We start from the raw sequence: 13031 nt of genomic DNA, 5'->3' as shown, positions 1-13031 counted from the left end.
GGGACAATCCGGCCGCGGCTGGCTCCTGGGCTTTGGGTCGGGCCGCCTGGCCTGGAGACGGGGAGGACTAGGTGTGTGCCGGGCGGCCAGGTGCAAGCCCGGGATGGGGAGCAGGCCTGAGGCTGCTCTGTCCGGCTTGAGCCGCCGGCCTGAAAGCCTGTGTTCGCCCCGCCGACCTGGACCTGGGGTTCAGTACAACAGTACATCAACAAACACCAATGTTTCAGGGAGCCCTTGGGGACATTCTGGTGCGGAGAAAGGATTTTCTATGACTCTCCGAGAGTCTGGTGTGGCTGGCAGTTGTCCGGTGCTGAAGGGCCTGTAAAAATCCGCAGAGTTGCTTATGATTTCGCATTCCCAATCACTTCATGTTGACATAGTTACATGACCCTCCCAAATTGAACTACCTGTTTAGTTTCCACACCGGAGCGCGAGGGTGAGACGCCAACATCGATCAGTCACTAGAAGGAAAACCCGACCTCGAGCGAGCGGAAGATTGCCTGCAGAATAAATCCTCATCACGCATCCCTGGTTTTATTCAGCCTAATTACACTAGTAATCCTGCCCCCCATGAGAAAGCCTGAAGCCCTGACGTTGAGGTGCGACTCTTCCCTGGGGAGCCCCGCGGATGGGAGGGGGTGGGGTGGCTGGTGGGAGGGGAAGTGGCTTTTAAATGTCACTCCCAAATGAAAATGCTTCCTCCTCGCCTTTTTCTGATGCAGTTTTCCAAAGGAGCATTTTTGCGCGATAAGGAGTGACCGATCAAAATCGCTGAGGGGAGGTTGTAAGCAGCCGCTTTGCCCCAGCTTAGCGTTATCTTATCTTTCACACTTGCATGGCGAGGGGAAAAAGGGGGGAGCTTATCTTTATCCCCACCCCTTCTCGCCTTAATTGCTAAAAGACACTGGTGTGTTAAAATCGGAGGGTAGGAGGTCTGAGGGTAGGATGGTCTGAGGAAAAGGAAGGTTCAAAAATTGTGGGTGCCTGCAGGGAGTAAGGGTGGCGGGAAAGGTTCTTTCCAGCTTAGTGTACAGGGGCCAGTTGTGCTGAAAGGTCTGCATGCCAGATTTAAACAGAAGACATTTCTTAGAGTGGCCTTGGGGGTCGTGTGGCTATGCTAGGCCTCGACTTCCCCATTTACTCCTCCCCTTCATCTCTGGGGGTTGAGCGAGGAGGACCATGCTAATGGCAGGTCTCTAATTGAGGCCTCTGCTTTGGTGTCGTCCCCCCCCCCCTTTTCCTCTAAACACACCCTCGTTTTGGAGAGGGGGGAATGCATGGCTGGGACACATGGCCGGCTGGAAATCATTAAAATATATGCGAGTGTCTGCAAACACACACTTTTAAATCATGGCGTCTCCCCTCCACACTGGTATATTTAAACTCCAGAGCGAGCTAGATCTCCTCCTTCTCAGTCGTTTGTCTGTGTCACCGACAGGCCGCTAATGGCCGGGCTTCCAGGCGCTGTGCATTATGCATTAGCCTCCTCCCTCCGCCGCACACAGAAGGTTCTGTCAGGCCTCGCAACACAAACCACCCAGCGTCCCCGCCTCCCCCTCCCCCACGACTCGAGGCTGGGGGCTGCCAACGCGCTGGAGATGCGATCGCGCAGGGGGTGGAGAAGCGGGGAGCGAAGGCAGAGCAGAGTGGATCAGCACCGGGTAAAGTGGGTCGTGGATTAAGCCCTCTAGGATCTCCAACTGAATGCAAGCCCCAAGCTTTGCTCCCGCGCTGCGACCTTCCCCAAGCTGCTACCCCTGACCCCTCACCTCTCCTGCTCCCCGACTTGGTGGGGACCTCAGAGGTATTGAGAGGCCGGCTAGCACCGCATTTCCATTGACTGTCCCAGGGAGGAGCAAGGCCGGAGCTGGTGGAGCCCCTCACGTCCTAGGGCATTCCAAAGGGGTTGGGGGTGTTGCGTCTCTGCAGGACCTCCACAGGAGAGGAGGAAGGAGGCTGGATACAAAATGGCTGGACAGGAGGTCCGCGTTGGTGGTTCCCCGCCCCCTTTCTTCCTGGTCCCCACTCACTGCCCCTAACCGGGTGAAATATGCTCAGGATAAGCAGTCGGGGTAGGCCGGGTCGCCCTGGTTTATCAGCAGAAGCATCCGGCCCAACTCCGAAGCCGCCCGTATTTCCGCTCATTTGGCTGACACCTACCCCCAGCCTTGCGCGGTCCACCCACCAGTGCCTCAGTGTGAGGCGCTCAGGCCTGAAAATCCCAGCGTCGGTGGCCGAGTGTGTGCTGTGAGGCCCTCCACCCCCAAACGCCCAACCATCTTCCAAAGGGCAGAAAAAAAGCAGGCTTCTCTTTTCGACCCGGTGACCCCAAATGCCTGCCTTCTTCAGTCCTAGAAAGCAATTGCATATCGATTTTGCCAGAGTTTTCAAATCCCCAAGTTGGTCATGGGAACTTGTGGTTGGTGAGGTGGGCCAGTTAGTGTCTCAGCCTCAGTGTAACAGTAACCAGAAGACCCTCATCGAGAGTTCCCACTTTGTTGCTATTTTTAAAAATAGTTCACACTCCGGGAGGGAGGGGGGAAACAAGCTGATACCAAGGGCTCAAGTAGAAATAAAATGTTTTGAGAAGGATGATGGCAACAAATGTACAAAAAGAAACAAACTAACAGTACTGGTTCACACTAACAGGGCGCTTTATACTGCTTACAGTCAAAGTTCCAGTAAGACAACAGAAAACACCTACAGTATCTGCCATCGAATAGCCAGTGTCATAGGCCCAAGGACATTGGGGCTTTAGGACTGAATGACTTTAGCGTCTACACACACCTTCCAAACCAACCCTCCACACCCAGATAGGGGCACCTCTCACTGCCGGCCAGTCAACAATACTGACTCATAGCAACCCTATAGGGCCTGGTAGAACTGCTCTCTCAGGTTTCCAGGGCTGTGTAAATCTTTCCAGGAGCAGATGGCCTCCTCTGTCTCCTGGAGCTCAAACTGCTGACGTATCATGGAGCAGCACACCTCGGTGCCATCAGGGCTCTTTGTTAGGAGGCCAGGGCTCACCCCTAAAACATGGGGTGCAGACCTCAGAACAGAGAGTTGCTGCAGCACAGCTGCCTTTCCCCAAGGTTGACAGAGGCCTAGCCAATCACAGAGTGGCCCAGTCTGGCCTGAAAGGGGTCACCAGGCTCAAAGCTTGCTGTCAGAAGCCCCAACCTGTTTGCTTGAGAGTTGCAGAGCTTGGGTAGAATAAGCACCAAAAACATGCCCCAGAACCTGAAGTCCAGACTTGTATAACTGAGGACCCTTCCGGGCTGCTCAGATCTTGCCACACCTTCTCAGTAGGAAACTCGGGCTCCACTCCCTTTGGATCCCTCTCCCTGCCGCCTCCTTCCCCTGTTTCATTGAAATCCTCCCCTCTCTTCAGGCCGCCGCCCCGCCCCCCCCCCCCCCCCCCACATAGTGGCTTGACCCGGGGTCAGCTCCTGAGGGGCTCCTGGGAGTGGAAGGAAGGGGGGAAGCCAGGAAAGGGCCTGGACTCTGGCACACATGCTGCAAGGCCCCGTGGGGTCCCTAGCTTCCGGGAGCCCCTTCCCAAGTTGAATCATCAGCTGGAATGGTCTTTCTGGAGCTTTCTGCTTCTCTTCCCTGGAGCAATCCCCCCACAATCCGGTTCAGGACCAAAAAGTGTAACCCCAGTTTTGGAACGCCTTGGGAGCAACCTACATTTTCACTCCCAGTGAGTCACAGCTCCCCTTCCCCCATGCCTCTTAAACCTGAGCAAGCAAACAAACAAAAAACATTTGCTGTTGATTCCAACTCATAGAAAGCCTATCGGCGAACAGAGTTGCCCCATAGGGTCTACCGGGCTGAGGTTGTCACAGAATCGGACTGCCACATCTTTCCTGCCTGATGTGGCTCTAGTGAGGCTGGTTTCTTCCAAGCACCGACCTTTGGGGTAACACCTTTGAACCGCTGAGCCACAAGGGTTCCTTTTCATAGGAGCGGAATAAGATTTGTGCCTTCAATCCCTTGGTGCTGGAAAAGTTTTTCCTCCGAAATGGCTCAGTCACTCTTTGATCCCAGCAGCCCACGGGAGGTGAGAGTCTCTAAAAGAAAAAAAGAAGTGGGGTGGCAACTAGTACAAATTTTGTCACGGGCGAGTTTCCTGGCCTGTTTGTCTCCAGTATCAATTTTTTCTTGCCCTCAGCCTTCCTCGGAGCTCCCTCCAGTTAACAACCCCCCCCCCCTCATTTTCTTACCCGGACTTTTAAACTTAGACAAACAGGCCCTTTGTCATTAGCCCCGGAGGCTCCTTGCTGTCGCCCAGTTCCTGGGTTTCCTAAAAGTTCTAGACCGTTACTTGCTACTCAGAACTCTGGGAAAAGCTTCTGCCTAGGGGGAGAGGTAGGGAGGGCAAGGGGAGGGGAGAGGAGGTGGCCGGGCACAGAGCCAGGGCCTCCATGGTGCGGCCTAACCCAACCGGAAGAGCCTGACACGGCTCCTCACTCACCCAGGCCAGCTCCACTGCACCGCCCAGAGCTGTACTGTGACCTCCATCACGTTCAGTGCGTTTCTCCCCCAATACCCAACTTCAGCCTTCCTGGTTATTTTAGTCTTATTTTGAATAAAAGGAATCGCTTCAAAAAGCAATGTTGCTACAAAGCAACCAGAAGTTTTTTCTCCAGCTGTGTCTGCCGCACGCATGCATTCAGTCTAATAACTTTTAATGTCTGGCCCTAAAATTTCTTTATATAAAAAAAAAGGCTTTACAGCATAATAGTCCAGGTGTCTTTCTGCTTGTTACCCGAGATTAAAAAAATGTGTGGATTAGCTTTCAGTGACACCCACCCCCAGAAAGACCAGGAAGAAAAAGGCGTGCATTCCATTCTGCAGGCTTGGGTCCTGGAAGCATTCACCTCCGGATGCTGGCACTGGAGGCCCGGCTCTGGTGGGCACTGGGTCCGCCTCTATTGCATCAGTTGTTACAAGCAGCTCTGGAGCATGAAGATTTAATTCTGCCCCAAGTTTCAGGTTTCAAACGGTAAAGATGTTTCACTTCTGCTTTGAGCAGGGCTGTTTTTACAGCTCTGTGCTGAGAACGAAAACAGAATGAATAAAATCTCACCTAATCACCAGCCCTGCGTCAGTAGTCAGGTCTTCATTTTGATAAGGGGAAATATCTGCTAGCCTGAGCTGGTGTTGGCCCTGACCTTGACTTAGTAATTAACTTGAGGTGCTTTTGATTATTTGGGGCGTGGGGACACTCCAGGAGAAATAGAAACTTTCTTTCTGTGTGGATTTACAGGCCACCTCCATTTCCGAAGGATGTCTCATCGAGTCTGCAACATCTTGTCCTTGGGCAGAAAGAGACTACCTCTTTCTTCCCCGCGCTGGCCCTTCTCCCCCTGCCCCAGCCTAGCAGCCCCGAGCGAGCAGCCAAGTGGGGTCACCTTTGGCAAGACGTCCAGGCTGGAGGGAGGGATACTGTTAGGCCAACAGCCCTTCCCCCACACCTTCCCGCCAGCTTCACGCAGCGGTTTCTCGGCTCGCCCTTGAGGCTTTGCTCCCCAGGAGGCCGGAACCTCTGCTCCGCGCTTCCCCTAGCCGCTCACTGCCCCCGCGCCCGGAGCCGCGCCAAGCGCGCAGAAGAAGCTCAATACGTGTCAATTGAATTGAACTGCTGCGGGCGCAGGCTGTACGCAGCCGCCGAGCACGGATCAACACGACGTTACCGAGTGGAAATTTATGGGGCGTACGGTCTGCGCCAAAAGTTGCTCCCTGCCAAGGAAAATAAAACGCTAGAGATTATCTTCTGAGGCCGGGGTGAGGGGCCAGGGCAGACCCTCCAACCATCGGAGATGCAGACCGAGAAATAACCTCGAACCAGGAGAAATGCAAGCGGATCCCCGCTTCTCTACCCGCCCTCCTACGGCCCCTAGGGCCCCATGGGCTGCCCTCCACCACCACCTCTCCAAACAATTCCCACACAATTGCAGTGTCCGGGGAACTCGGGCGCGGAGTTCGGGGCAGAAAGGTCGCTGTTGCCCCGGGTAGTGTTTTCGTGTAGCTTGGAGGCCCAACCAAGAAAAGGCTCCTCTGGGAGGAAGGGGCGGCCCGGGGTGTGGTAAGGCTGGGGTGCGCACCCAGCCAGCCGGTCCTGCCTGGTCTCTGAGCGGCCGAGAGCGCAGCGCTGGTAGCGAGAGGCAGCGGCGGTGGCTGCCGCTGGGGTTTGACAGCTTTGGCGGAGCGGAGTGCGAGAAGCTTTATGGTAATTGCGGTCCTCCACTGGCCTTCTGGGTAGCAAGGGGAGTCTGGGCGCGAGGCTGGGAGAGCCGCCCCCGCCGCCCCCCGTCCCCTCGGCTCTGGCTCTGTGGGCCGCCCGTGCGGTCGCCACCCGAGCCGGTCTCTGGTTCACCCGGGACGTGCGCCCGGGCCCAGCGTGCTTGGCCAACTCGGCCCACAAGGGGGAGAAAAGGGCCAGGGGCGAGGGGGTCGCCACCCAGGAGGTACCAGGTTCGGACCCCGAGACCCGAGAGGCGCCCGGCCGGGAGTCGACGATGGCGGGGGAAACTCGAGCAGACCTTTCTTGGGGAACCACCCCTCCCGAAACCCCAGCGCTCAGGCGCCGCAGCGGAGGGTGAGCGGAGGCTGGGGAAGCTCAAACTTGCGAGAGCTGGAGGCGGTGGCGGGCGGGCGGCTGTCGCCGGAGCGCTGCGCCTGCGGGGGGAGGGGAGGCGGCTGCTGGGAGGGAGGGAGGGAGGGAGGCAGGGAGGGCGGGCGGGCGGAGGGAGGGGGAGGAGGAAGAGGAGGGAACGAGGGAGGGGGACGCGTTGGGATCGCGGCGTGCGGCGGCAGACGGAGCCCGGGCTCCCAGCGGCAAGGTGAGGCAGAGCTGCGCTCCTCGCTGAACGCTGGCGGAGCTCGGCGGCTGCGGGGAAGACGCGCCGGAGCCCAGACTGCGACCGAGAGCGGGAGCAAGGCGGGCGGCGGCGGAGGGGGAGCCCGCGAGCCACCGGGCGGGGATCCCAAGCCGCGCTATCGCCGCTCAGGGACGACTTGGCCAACACACTCACACACACAGACTCACACACTCAGCCCAAGCGGGCGATCGCGGCGAACCGGCAACATGGCGCTGGGGCTCCTGCCGGAGCGCGGGCGGCAGCAGCGGCGGCGCGGGAGCTGTTGAGCCCGGCCGAGCCCGGCGCAGCCGCGGGAGCCCGGAGGACCGCGCGGGGCTGTCGCCACCTGCCCGGAGGCGCCGAGCCCGCCCCGCCCCCACCCGGCCCAGAGCCCACCCCTCCGGGGGGCCGACCCCGAGGGCAGCCGGCTGGCAGCAGACTAGCAAGGGAGGCGAGCGAGCGCGGTGCCGCGAGCGGGCTGCGGGCAGCCGGGGACAGCAAACTTTGCTACTCGTCGCGCTTCTCCGGTCCGGCTCCTCCGCGCGCCCACGTCGCCCCCGCGTTCACCTCTCGTGACTCGGCCAGCGGTCCCTCGCTCTTCCGCCTCGCCTCTGCTCTGGGAGGGGGGGGGTGTCGGCAAAACTTGGAAGCGCCGGATCGCAGGCTCCCTGCCTACTCCCCTGCCGGGGATTTCAGGTCAGTGCCCGGAACACCTTTCCCCGGGGGAGACCGGGGCGGGCGAGCGGCGCGACGCGGGCTGCAGTCGGCTCTTTCCTTGGGGGCCCCCGGCTCGCCGCGGGTGTCTCCGACTCTCGCTCACCCCGCGAAGCTTTCTCCTTCGCGCTTCCCTTTGGTTGCCTTGTTCGCTTTCGTTTTTATCTCACAGCTCTGAAGTTATTAAAAATGCAGCCAACCTAAGAGGCCCCGCGTGGGCAGCGGGAAGGGGAGATGCGGAGGGCCCGCCGCTTCCTGGGTGGGGGAGCGGCGAGAGCAGGGAGTTCGCGGAGTGGAAGTTTGCAGACTGTGTGTGTGTGTGTGTCTGCGCGGGAGCGCGGTGGCCGCGGAGCGCCACGAGTCGGGCGGGGGGGCCCAGGCTGGAAGCTGGGAAGCTCGGCTCGGCGTTCGCTCACGAGCAGGAAGGGGAGGGCGGCGGGTTCCCGTCTGCCTTTTTTTTTTTTCCGACTCGGGGGAAGAACTGTAAAAAACCCCGGTCGCCGCCTCGCCTCTCGTGGTGTGGGGGGCAGCCGTTCCTTCAAGTGGAACGACAGCGTGTGCGTGCGTGAGGGTGTGTGGCGGGTGCCTGGGGCCCAGCCGAGCCCGACCTGTCGCCGGAGCGGCGCAGCACTACTCGGAGGGGAGTCCCGGGTTTTTTCTCGACTTGCCCCAAAGCGCGAGTCACGTGTACTAAGGGGGGGGGGTGTACTACTAGGAAATCAAGCTGAGTGAATGGGGTTCGGACTTGGTCCGCTCGCCCGCCAGGTCAGACGCTTTGTTTTGTAAATGTTCTTTTTAGATTCTAATCCGTGCCCCCTCCCTACTCCACCCGGCCCCCCACCCTGCGGTGCAGAGTCGTTTTAAGTTAAGAGCCCCTGGTGTGGGGGCAGCCGGAGCGGCGGGGACAGCCGCGCGAAGTGCGGTATGGTGGTGGTGGTGGGGGGGAGCCCCCTGGGCCCTTGGCTGGGCAGCGGGGAGTCTGGTGGGAAGCTCACTTGGGCGTGTGCGTGTCTGTGGCCAGAGGAAGTTGATCCCCCTCGGAGGTCCAGTGGGGCGTGCAGCTCAGGCTGCGGGCGAAGAGAACTTGCGCACCGGGGCGCGATCCGAAGGCAAAGGCGGGGAGGGCAAGGCGCCGACGCGCTGCGGGGCCAGTCCTCAGAGCGGGCAGGCGGCTTCGCTGCGGAGCCTCAGTCAACTCGGGGGCTCCAGGCGACGGCGACGTGCGCCTGCTGTTTACGGAGCTAGCCCTGGGGCGCCGAGTGTGGAGTGGGGCGGCTCGAAGCACGCATGGTCCCAGCGGGCTTCCAGCCGCTCGCACGCTCGAGTGGGCACGTTCCCGAGTCCCGGAGACGACAGAGTCTGGCCGCCCGTAGGCCGAGGCCGGGCGAGGCTTAATTTGCTGTTAATGAATCTTTTCCAGAAAGTCCGCGATCTCAAGCTGGAGGCTGTGAGTGCCCGCGCGCGGGGGCGCGCGCCGCCGACGTCGGGAGGGTGGGGGTTGGGGAATGAAGAGGGAGGAAGGAAAGAGAAGGAAGGTTGTGTTGTGTGTATTTAAAACAAACCTTAAAAAGAAACCAGCGCGCTTCAAATAGGTACCGCACAGCTAGCTCACTCTGTCTAGACCAGATAGCTCTGGGTTTTCGCCTTTTTTTTTCCCTTCAAATTTTCAGGCGGTTAGGGGTGGGCTAATGGTATTTGGTTCTAAGGGCTAGACTCTCGTTGAGCGAGCCTTAAAACAGCCTAGGAGTAAAAACGAGGAGGAAATGGCCCACTGTAGAAGGTGGTGGGTGGTGACCATAGACAGACTTGGGTATTTCTGGCCATCTGACACTTCCTGTGGCACTGGAAACGGACACTGCGGGCCGAAATCAATCCTTAGGAGGTGTTGCATTCGGTTTTGCCAGCAGAATTGTTAGTGCGGAAGGCATTTTAATTGTCGGCCTCGGAGACTCCTGGACTGGGCACTTCTCGACACCCTCACCCCCACTTTTTATCTGCTCTGGGCTTTGCCGTGTTGGTTCTGGTGTTTATTTGGTCACGGTTTCACGGGGTAGAGGACGGACTAGAGATGGCGGTGATTAAATATGCCGTCCAGGTTTAAATTCGAAGCTGGCTTTCGTCTTCGTGGATACGCAACTACACACCTAGATTGCCTGGGGTGTTTAGGGGAGTGTGCGGGTTTCGGGCGCCAGGCGGTTGGTAGGCAGGTCGGGGCTGGGGGCTCTTCGGGCCCCAGCGCTGTCCTTTGAGGCGCTGTCACCAGTAGGTGACTGAGAGTTAATTAGGAAGTGTTCTCCGGATCAATGGGCCGCACAGCTCATTAGCGATTCTCTCCAGCCCTTTGCAGGGCCGACCGGGCCTCCGCCTCCCACACAGGCCTGGGCACCGCGGCCCGGGCTGCGGAGAGCGGCGCTGGGTAGTGGGGAGGGGCCGGGCCTCTAGGGACGGCGGGGAGGTGAGTAACTTCGCGGGGCGGCGGGTTGCGTGCGGCGCCGCGAGATCCGCACAGCCCGCTCTTTCTTCCTGCTCTCGGTCTCCTCGACTGTGTCTTTAACTCGCTCCCGTTCGCGTCGCCGCCTGGCTGCTCCTCCCTCGCCTATCTCTTGTTCTCTAAGCACGACGCCTGTGCTCCCCGCCCAGTTTGGGATTAGACAAGATAAAAATAGGACTGCCCAGCGCGCAGGGAGCTGTGACTGCCCTGGCAGCCGGGCTGGCGGGAGCGCAGAGGGTCGGGGCCCGGGAGGATCGGCCACGCACTCCGGGCGACCAGCCCCCACTGGGCCCTCCCTACCCTAACCCCCCCGCAGGCGCCGTCAGCCCTCGGGGTTCTGTCCGCCGTGAACCGTACCGAGCTAGGGGACCCGGGCAGGGGCTTCGCGCTCTCGCGGGTGTTGTTGTGGGCCTGTGATAGATCGGTCTAGACAGGCATGCAGGCTCCCTCCCGGCTGAAGGACGGGAGGGGTGGAGGCGGGCGGAGGCGGCAGCAGACTCCCGTGAGCAGCGAGTGAGCCAGCTAGCCAGCGGGCCCTTGGAGCTGGGTGGAGGGAAAGGCTGCGGGGTTTTCCTTTAAAGGTGGTGGGGGTAGTGTAATGGGAAGGGGAGCCCAAAAACCTAGTAGAAATTTCTGGAGGCCAAGGACCCCCCAGAGGGGCTGGGGCGGGGTGTGTGTCTCTAGTTTTCCTTTCTCTTCCGTGTGTGCACGCTCACATCTTGGTGCTGCGATCTCGAGTCTTCGACAAACCAGAACCAGCTGTGCGGGTCTCCTTTGCCCTGGTACTTCTCACTGGGGGAGCCGGGGAGCCATACAATAGGCACTTTCACCCCAGGAACTGAGTTGGGAGGGGGGCGCAGATGTGAACCAGTGCTGCCCCAGAGAATTCCGGCCAGGCGTTCCAGGACCGCTGCTGGTTTGCGCCCAGCTGAGCTGTAGTGTGGGGTGGGGTCCTTTAGGGAGACAGCTGCTGGAGAGAGCGCCCTTGAGTTGCCTGTATAAATAGACCCACTTTCAACCATGAACTTGAAGGGTGTGTGTTGTGGGGGAGGGGTGGTGGTGCTGCAGAAATGTTAGTGGAGACAGGCTCCAAACCGGAATGGGACTCCGATGTGTCTGAGGCCGATGGTATGTGTACACATCCGTTCGGTCCATATTGGATTGGTTTTTTAAAAACTGAATACAAGTCTGCAGACATTTGTCTAGTTCTTTACAGAGTTGGCATCGGTGGACGGTTACAGATGAGAGGGGGCGCACCCCACCCCCCAATATAGAATCAGTCCTAACACTTGACTCTGGCCCCTCACCCCCGCTTCTCTCATTAGGAGGGTCTGTGGTCAAAGGGAGATGCTTTGCTCTACACAACATACTGTACTGGGGTAGCCTGGGAGTGTGGACAGCCAAGGATCCAAGTAGTAAGGGGAGGTGTGTGCGTTTGGCAGAAAGGCTCCGATTAAGATGTGGGCCTGAATGACAGGTGCTGAAACCCATCAAGACACTTGGGCTCTGGTGCCCACATGGAAGGGGGGCTTCCAAGGAGATAAAGAACTGGCCAAGAGGAATGCAAACATGGATATGCAAATCCAGAGACTTATCGATATTGGGGAGAGGGGCATCCTATACTTTGTTGAGCTGGAAACTGGGCCGAGTTTTAGTAAATGCGTTCTGGAGACAAAAGCCCATTTAAAGGTGTGAAGAGGGTCACTTGGAAACACAAAAACATTCATATGCATACATCAATGCTTAGATACACAGGATGAATGACAAAAACCACCTCCTGGCCTGCGGGGAGGGGAGGAAGGGGACCCAAACTGAGCCAGTAGTAGGGGGCCTCCCCCCTACTCTCTGTCTCTCTCTCTGTCTCTCTCTCTGTCTCTCTCTCTCTCTCTCTCTCTCTCTCTCTCTCTCTCTCTCGCAGATACATGGACAACACTAGTAGTGATTTTTTTTTTTTTACCCCTTCTGGAGTGGGGGAAAGAGGATATGTGTTGATCACGAAGGAGGATTTCTAAGAGATTTTTGAGTTCTTGACCTTGAGTGGATGGGAAGCTAGAGGGCTAGCTTTCCACTCTGGCCTTGAAGAGTGGATGATAATACTGCTTGGGGTCTTTTCCTGCTAAAGTGGCTGGCACTGTGCTTTCCTGGACTGGGAGAGAACTGAAGAAGTGTAGCTTATGGGAAGAAGAAAGGGGAGTTGTGCTTTCATTTTGATAGGCACCAATTTTTAAAAAATTCCCCCCCAGGGAGATCATGCAGGAAAGGCCTGTAGAGGGTGGGTTAGCAGGCGCCTCTGTGACCCCAGACGCACACGTAAACTCCAGCTAGGGTTTGGCTTGCCCGCGGCGTCGATTTGCCGCGGTCCCTCTTTGTCTGAGCCCAGCCGGGAATTCCAGCTTTTATTGGGAAGACCGCACTCGGGTGGGGCCCTCGCCGGGCGGAGCAGGGCTGGGCCGTGGGTTGGGCGAGAGGCTTGCAGGCCGCAGCGCCACCCGAACCCCAGTCCGGCCAGCATGTTCCTCCTGAGCGCCCTACAGCCCTGACAATGCCACCCTGGTGGTTTCCTCGAGGGCGCAGGGCCTGGCCTCTGAGGCCAGGCGCCGCGGAGAGGACCACTCCTCCCCCGCCGACCCCAGGCCGCCCGGAGCTCAGAAGGCCCTTTGTTAGGCTTCGAGGTCACACCCGTGCTCCTGGGGCCGCAGAGGGGCGGGAGAGCCCGACTCTGGGTGAGGAGAGTGCTTCTCGCCCGCCTGTTCGCCCTCCCGATCCCAGGGCTGAGGCTTGCCTGGGGCCGGGCCCAGACCGGGGTGGTGAGGCGGAGGTCGGCCCAAGCCCGTCCGGCCGCCTTGCCAGTGTTTGTGGCTGGCGGGATTCTGTTTGCAAAGCTGGCTGCCCCTGCTGAGGCCTACGTGGCGAAGGCCCGGAAGGAGGGGCCAGTAGTGTATGGTCTCCTCTGGCCGCCC

The 13031-nt window shown here is 59.1% G+C and overlaps 1 protein-coding gene across 7 annotated transcripts in view; it reads left to right on the top strand.

Annotated features, from left to right (window-relative positions):
- BCOR (BCL6 corepressor) overlaps positions 1-13031 on the top strand; it is a 107562-nt gene that overhangs the window by 54508 nt on the left and 40023 nt on the right. For 4 of the 7 annotated variants that reach the window (XM_045289389.1, XM_045289386.1, XM_030885407.2 and 1 more), the window contains exon 1: positions 7399-7562. The exons of 1 other annotated variant lie outside the window; for it this stretch is intronic. The gene's annotated coding sequence lies outside the window, so the exon portion shown is untranslated. Of the gene's footprint in view, positions 1-7397; positions 7563-13031 lie in introns of those variants that run through there. 2 more of the 7 variants (XM_045289388.1, XM_013007727.2) reach the window with 2 other exon arrangements.

The sequence above is a fragment of the Echinops telfairi genome, unplaced genomic scaffold (assembly GCF_000313985.2).
Source record: "Echinops telfairi isolate 266 unplaced genomic scaffold, ASM31398v2 ScPeMD7_26;HRSCAF=91, whole genome shotgun sequence".
In the NCBI taxonomy this organism is placed as follows: Eukaryota; Metazoa; Chordata; class Mammalia; order Afrosoricida; family Tenrecidae; genus Echinops; species Echinops telfairi.
This window is presented reverse-complemented; position numbering and strand designations above follow the sequence as displayed.